This window comes from Ostrea edulis, chromosome 7 (assembly GCF_947568905.1).
Source record: "Ostrea edulis chromosome 7, xbOstEdul1.1, whole genome shotgun sequence".
In the NCBI taxonomy this organism is placed as follows: domain Eukaryota; kingdom Metazoa; phylum Mollusca; class Bivalvia; order Ostreida; family Ostreidae; genus Ostrea; species Ostrea edulis.
This window is the reverse complement of record NC_079170.1, coordinates 20520671-20529021: the sequence shown is the minus strand read 5'-3', so window position 1 is coordinate 20529021 and position 8351 is coordinate 20520671. Positions and strand designations below refer to the sequence as shown.

General features: G+C 34.9%; 2 long non-coding RNA genes across 2 annotated transcripts; one reads left to right on the top strand and one right to left on the bottom strand.

The window, feature by feature from the left end:
* LOC125655537 (uncharacterized) lies at positions 1 to 5711 on the top strand. The gene is made up of 3 exons (XR_008796717.1): positions 1 to 125; positions 1252 to 1564; positions 5232 to 5711. It is a non-coding gene; the product is annotated as an uncharacterized LOC125655537 (long non-coding RNA).
* On the bottom strand, positions 5170 to 7162 carry LOC130047902 (uncharacterized). Its single transcript, XR_008796718.1, has 2 exons — positions 7093 to 7162; positions 5170 to 5442 (listed from the first exon to the last, which is right to left on the bottom strand). It is a non-coding gene; the product is annotated as an uncharacterized LOC130047902 (long non-coding RNA).
* Positions 7163 to 8351: the final 1189 nt, after the last annotated feature.

The window sequence follows — 8351 nt, the reverse complement described above, 5'->3', positions numbered from 1 at the left end:
TAACATCATTACCATAATAGCCAATGAGAGACTTGAATGTACACTATAAATATGTAGTTATTTACAGCCAAAGTTAAAAAGAGAAACGTTTCGTTCCCTGTACTGTTGCGACCCGATCTCTAAAGGTAAGACTTTCAATAAATTTTCAGTTTTATCCTAGGTCAGTGTAGTGAATTTGACAGCTTGCTGTTGTGTTCAACTTGACATTTAGATACAATATCTTGCATTTTATTAGCAACCATTACTTTCATTCATTGATTCCATACATGTATATATCTGAACTTAAAATACAAAACAACTACTACAGATCTATCTTTCACATAAACGTTAAAGGCCAATTAACAACTGAACTGTATGATAAGCTGAATCATTTCAGTTTCTCTATCGTCAACTTTCCTTATATATTTAGTGACATACCACTATAAATTCGATATAGTGTTACATATCAAATGATTAATGATTCACGATATACGGCTCACGGCGGGTATAACCAGTCGAAAGGGGATGTAAACTCCTCCTAGGCACCTGATCCTACCCCTGGTGTGTCCAGGATTCCGTATTTGCCCAACTATCTATTTTGCGTTGATTATAGGAGTTATGAGATTGATCAATGTTCGTTATCTTCATCTTTCATGATTCCATACGCAATCTGTAATGTCAAACCGGGACAGACTACTAAAAATAAGTTGATATCACAGTGGTTTTAACAGTCTTGTTTCAAATCCAGATTCTAGCAAATTCTACCGTCATTATGATAATCGTGTTTTTTTAAATATCGGTTATTAACTCGAATGCTGTTATGTGGGTTACAAACCAATCATTAGGCCGTTTGTTGGATACTGAATTTGACTACAGACTATTTCATTTTCCTCATCTAAAAGCCCACAATCAGTATTTGCGCTTAGATTATCATTTGTTTGAAATAAAAGTTTAATTACTAAAAAACAGATTGAAGAAAATGAATTTCACCATATCTGTTGATACTCAATAATAATCATACGTTAGCTATTATCTTCATGTATCCCATTCTTGCACTGATGGCAGCTCTTACCTTTCAATGAATTTACTTTGACATGCAGGGGGTAACATTTATCATCTTATTTCCTATAACATACACATTTCCTGTACATGTGGTCAAATCAGTGTATATGACATAAAGGAAACGTTGAAAGGAAATAATCCTTCAAAATTGAATAGGTTATCGAAATTAATTGCTATAATTTATTATTTTATTTTAATGGTTTTCTTTAGATGAACTCGAGAGCCTTCCTTATCCTGCTGTGCTTGTCCTCACTGATGATTGCAGACTACTCTGTTCAAGGCCAAAACAATTGTATGACATCCCGTGGGTGCTATAGATGCAGATCGCGATGTACGGCCAGGGGTTATTGGACTGGATCCTGCAAATACTCCCCTTATTGTCCAAGAATAAGTGGATACTGGTGCGAATGTGTAGGGAATCGTGGTTGATGTAAAAAGAAAAAGAAGAAACCTTTAACACTTCATATAATAAATTCAACTATCTATATACTATAGTCGCCTATACTATATAACTGAATGACATGTAAATATCGTAACAATGAATGTAATTACTTTAAATATTCTTTAATGAGACTTCAATGGTAGATAAGGGGATATATAAAATCCTTTAATAATATCTCAACGTGACCTAACGGGCTATGTTTAATACTTTAACGTAATGTGAATGTGTCATAGAGAGAACACCAGAAATGTTTTATAGCGTTTAAAGTGTAACATATATTGGGAGCTATAACTGAGTACCCCAGGCTTCACATATTCCTTAAGTTCTGCATGAAAGATCTGAATGTTTATAATTACAAAGTAATCCGAATAATTTGACGCTGAGGAGTCGATGGTATTTACAAATTGATTAAGAATACTGATCGGGAATCCTTGAATAACTTAACCGAAAGGAAGTGGAAAGTGCACGTTATTGATATATTGTTAGTGAGGAGATTTGTTCACCATTTCTTAACAAAATCGCTATTTCAGTATGAAGTAGGTACAGTTTTTAAAGTCATCTGGCCCAAAATATTGACGATTTCATTTGGAGCTCAAACCATGACATTCAAATAAGGAATATATTAGCAAACCAAAAATTCGCTCAATTTGATCAGCATAATGATTTGTGCGATATGACGAGAGCTTGAAGTTGGCATGGAATTGCAAAAATGTCATTTTCAATGAAAATATCCACAAATTCAGGTGGCTTTCCTTTCAAAAAACATACAGCGCATGCGTCGAGCAAATTCATATTCAAGCATGTTTTTCATCTTAAAATAATACAAAATATATATCAATTTCATTTTCCTCAACAAATGCGCACATCTTTTCCTGAGCAATAATCTGTATAACATTTGACAGTTTTCAGGCGTATTTTGAGAACAAGGCGGGCAATGCCTTGTTCATGATGTCATAATGATATCCATTTAGGAGTATCATTCTGATTTTGTTGACATAGTATACCTGGTATATATTTTACTTTGTTAAAACGTTGATTAAGATTAATTCGATGTACATTTTATTAAGAGAAAATGTTTGGGCCTTTTTATGTATACAATCGTACCTTAATACAGGAGATTTTTATCCAACACGTGAGGTATTCGAACAGTGATCAATCTCATAACTCCAATAAAGAATACCAAATAAAGAGTTGGGTAAACATGGTCCCCTCGAAACACCAAAGGTAGGATCAAGTGGTTATCAGGTGCCTAGCGGAGTCATCTCTAGTTAAAATCAGTGCATCAATTAACTCTTTAGTGTATTTCCTGTGTAATACAATATTTATTTCCGCTTAGGTGTATTGCGATAATCAGAGCTATTTTTCTCTACGTTATCACTTCCCTCTTCCTTTCAGGTAAGCAATGTATTATTTGTAGGCAGTTTGTTCTTTATTTGGCAATGTTAGTCTGGCCAAAAACTTGGGAGACGATGAAAAATGTACATGCAGTAGAGTGAAAAAAGGTACAGACGTAGAGTTTAGAACAGGCATCAACTGATTCAATACACAAGAACATGTAATACATATGATCCAATGATAGGTTGTATTGGCACACTACTTCATCATACCGACCCTGTTATTTGAGAAATGCTGACTTTAAACAAGACTGTCGAAACTCTGGCTCGCAATGTTGTACCCGTCTCTCCGATGTAGATTTCGCTACAGCCTACGTAAGTTATAACATAAATGGGATTTTTAGATTCAGAAGACATATCCGAATTTACGTGAAACACATTATCTCTGAAACTAAAGGAGGTCCCTTGTTGTAAATACGGACACCTGCCACATCGCAAATCTTTCCACTTTCCTACAGAATCTAGTGTTCTCATTTTACAGTCTCTATACGGATAATGTTATACACAAAGGAGAACAGGAAAATATTTTATTCTAAAATTGTAAACCCATTCTGAACAGTTTAAAATAAATCTAGATCAATTATTTTTTACTTTAAGTGTATATGTGCATCTTATTGCTTACTGACACAATTTACGTGGCAAAGTTTCCCTCAACGTTACTATGGCGTCATAGCAATCTATACATGTACACCAATATACGTTACAATTGTTATTTTATTATTTTGTAAAACGTCTAAAGGTATTAATGAAAGCACTGATGTTTTACTTTTGCGCTGTCATTTATTTTTAAGTTCTATATATTAAAACCGGACACTGGGAATATTTACGTCACCTGTCGTGAAATAAATGAAACCTATATAAAATGTAAAATTGGTAATTTATTAAATAAGTACATAACAATCAAAAGGAGTAACGTATGTTCAAACACATATATAGAAAAATCCTATCCCTGACGATGAACCCTTAAATGAACATAACTGCCTTAAATGAAGAAATATTGTATATCAAGCACAGAAATTTTCACTTTATTTTGATACCTACTTCCGCCCCCTACCCGGGGTTGAATTCACGACCTGCGGAACCAAATCTCCTAACAGCATGTAACCAGCGCGCTAGACCGCTCGACCATCTGGGGAACTCTAAAAAAAAAACTTGCTTTCGATGGCGATGGAATTCTTGTCATGCTGTCACACGCTACACGGTCATTGAGAATGAAAATGGAATAGTTATGTAACATACATTTAAGAGCATCGTACAAGTTACACATTGAATTTGAAATATTCTATATAAAGCACGGAAATAGCAATGAACTGCTAAATGAACATAGTTGCCCTATGTGAAGATATATTTAATATAAAGGACAGAAAATTTAACTTTATTTGGATACCCAATCCCGCCCCTACCGGGAGTTTAGCTTACGACCTGCGAAACCAAATCTCCCAGCAGCACGTAACCAGTACGCTAGACGGCTCGACCATCTATGCAAGTGTAAATACAATCTTGCTTTCGATCATGATGGAATTCTTGTCACGCTGTAACACGCTACACGATCATTGAGAATGGAAATCGGATAGTTATTTAACATATATTTAAGAGGATCATGCAAGATACATACTACATTTGAAATATCTTATATAAAGCATGGAAATAGCAATGAACTCTTAAATGATCCTAATTGCCTTCAGTAAAGTGTAGAAATTGGTATCCAAATAAAGTGAAACAATTTTCTGTGCTTTATATTCAATATTTCTATAATTGAAATATTTCAAATGTGACATCGCTGACTTGGTACAGTAGCTTGGATTTTAATGTTATCTCCTCCGATATCCACGGCAACACATTGCTTTGCTGCATCAAGGATGTCCATATCTGCCTTTCCCCCAAAATTTATATCACAACATGAAATTCATAGATCATTGGTCTCCATTGTATAGATAGTAAAATGCGCTATTTCTTTGCAAACTCTATAGTCTCCTCGACATTAAATAACTAATCTGAATTTGTATGGTAGTTATAGACATGCAGACTCTGACAGAACATTTAAAATAGATGGTTAAAGACTGAGATAGTCAGCTATGCCTCCTAATAAATGATATACTCAAAAGGCATGCAATATTCATTAAACATTTTCTGGGTTCTCCTTATGACATATTTACATGGCGTGAAAGAAATATATATATCCCATTACGTCACGTTGGATTGTTTTTGAGGAATTTTACATACGCCGTTACCTCACATTAAAGTATCATTAAAGAATTTGACATGGGTTGTTATTATAAATGACTATTTTGATAATTGTATTACTTTTGATTTATTGTTTGAATTAAAAATGTCGTATTTTTTACATCAACCAGGAAACCCCACACATCTGCAAATGTATCTCCTACTTTGTGGACAAGCAAATGAGTATCTGCAGGTTCCGGAGCGGTATCCCCTGGCTTTGCATCCCGATCTGCATCCTGAGCACCCAATACGTGACTTACAAGCACTTATGCCCTGCACAGAACAGTCAGCAATCATCAGCGAGAACAGACACACCATTACAAGCAAGGCTCCTGAGTTCATCTACCGAAAACTATTGAAGATAAATTATCTGATTCATTTTAGTAATCAATTCACTTAACTGTTGAATAAATGATTTTTAGCGTCTCCTAAATGTCATCCACACTGATTTGACTACATGTAAAACAATACGATGCTATTGGAAGTAGGATGATTAATTCTGCATTTTGTGTCATTTGCATACCGAACTAAATCCATCTGAAGGCAGACGTTATCATCTGTGCAAGAACGGAAAACACAATTACGATTAAATAATAAATTTGAAGAAATCAGTTGTGTTCGACCTGTTCCTTGGTAGTTGAAGGTTAAAATTGCATTTCAAACTGCAAAAAAACCCACCCAATAATCTTAGCGTAAACACGGATTACTAGCTCTGTACACTTTACAACCAGGCGCTTTTAAATGTAAATTATGGCTTTATACTCAGGAATTGAACGCACTACTATTAAGTCAACATGACAGTCATCATGTATGAAATGAAAAAGAGAAGAAAATGAATACAATTCCTATAAAAATTACAAAATTAAGTTTAGGGTAAACACATAATCATTGAAACACCAATTGTGGTACTGTATCAGGTTCCAAACTGAAGTAAGCACCCGTTTTGATCGGTTACACCCGCCGTCAGCCCTATCTATATATCACATATACATGGAGCAGTCTGTGGTCCAAATCAGTAGGTAAATAACACCTTTATGATTTGTATGAAACACGCCGATCAGGATTCGACCTAGTTGTATTTGCAAAAAGGACTATCGTAATGGCCATAAAATTTGCTAGAATATTGACTTTGAACTAGACTATTGACACCACTGAATATCAATCCATCTGTCAGTAACTTGTCTGATTTTTTAGTCATTGCCGAACATACTCTCGCGTATTAAATCAGTTGATATAAAACACAAAATGCAGGTAATCATAGACTATTGCAATAGGGGACGCTTACTCCTCCTAGGCACCTGATCCCACCTCTGGTGTGTCCAGGGGTCCGTGTTTGCCCAACTATCTATTTTGTATTGCTTGTAGGAGTTATGAGATTGATCACTGTTCGTTATCTTCACCTTGCATATACACGGGCAGTTTATCAAAAAAGTTTTAATTTGTCGTTAACGTTTATGTTCAGTGAAGAATCCAAACATAAAGCGGATTTGAAAGATTCGGTAGTGTTTTTATTTCGAGTTACATAAAGATATCCAATCGACATTTTCGATTAAGGTAAGCTTTCGCGAATTCTATGGTCTAGTTTGCTAATGAAACCTATAATTGGGTTAAATACTGTCTGGCTTGTTTCATGCCGATTGTTATGCCGTTCTTGGCTCATTGCCTACGAATAACTTCGTTTCCTGATCAATATATAGGGGTCACGACGGGTGTATCCGGTCGACAGGGTATGAATACTCCTCTGAGGCATCCATCCCACCTCTGGTGTGTCCAGGGATCCGTGTTTGCCCAACTCTCTATTTAGTATTGCTTATACAAAGTTATAGAGTAATAAGATTGATTCTTTACCTTTCATGGATGGAAATCAATATTGTAAATTTAAAAAATGTCGTCGATATATCTAAATGTCGAGTTGAAATTCACAGCAAGCTGTCAAATTCATTACACTGACATTTATTCCGTTAAGTACTACAAAATAAGTGAAAGACCTACCTTTAGAGGACACAATAACAGTACATGAAACAAAATGCTTCTTTGCTTAACATTGGCATTAAACTAAAGCATATTTATATTGTTCATACAGGTCTCTCATTATGCATTTCAGTAATAAATCATAGATCATTTGTTATCTTTCTGCTCCTGGCAATCCTAATTCAAGAAAAAACAATGCGAGATATTGATATTATACACACCAGTCTCTCATTTACTCTAATTTGCTACGATAATGAGTCATAGTTCATTGGTTAAATTTTTCCGGTTACCGCGTTCAAGAAAAATAATGCTATCGTCAACAATATCACTTAACTTTTAAACATGGTCACCATAAGTAACGTAAAACTTATACGGTATCAATTATGATGCACCAGATGCTTATTTCGACTCGACTAATAATGTCTCTTCAGTGATGTTCAACCTAAATGTTTGAAATCCGAAATGACAATAAATTTGCAAGAGCTATTTTAGGGGGAAACAGAGTGCCAAAACGTGGAGTCGAATTCATCTAAGGAAAAGAGCTATACATAAGTAAATAAATATTTGAAGATAACAAATAAGATTCGATCTCAACAATCCTAAAGAGAAAGGGTCAAATGCTGTTTGAGTTGTTTCATACCGATTGCTATACTGTTCGTGGCACACTGATTTTGACAACAGATAACTCCGTTTACCTGATCATGATATAGGGCCCACGGTGAGTGTGACCGGTCAACAGGGGATGCTTACAACAAAGCAGACTTGGAAGGCTGTTGTACCTTTTATTTCGAGTTTACTGGGATATATCGTATCGACTTACTAATTCATATAATTTCTTAGATTTTCAGTTGTCCATAATAATTTTAGTAAATATTCAGAGAATGATACTCAACAAATTACAACCACAAAAGTTCAGGTTAGTTTATCATAAATCACCATCGTTCTGGATCACTTCGTTAAGGTCTTTAAGGATTTCATTAGTTGTCACTGACAGTTACAATTTATCTATCGTGCCAATACATACTACATGTATATACAGTCAACTCTCGATAAACCGCCACCTTTTGTTCTTATGAAATTATGGCATTATAACGAATTTGGCGATGAATTGAATTACTGCCATCTTGAAGAAATAGAGTTACCGTTCTTTTATATGTAAGAGTTATCTTTCCTCTATTTACAATACTTATGTAAGTGAGCGATCCTTTGCTGCTAAGATGTCGCCCACTGTCCTTCTTTTTATATAGCCTTTTCCCATAAAACATAAACATGATTTGCAA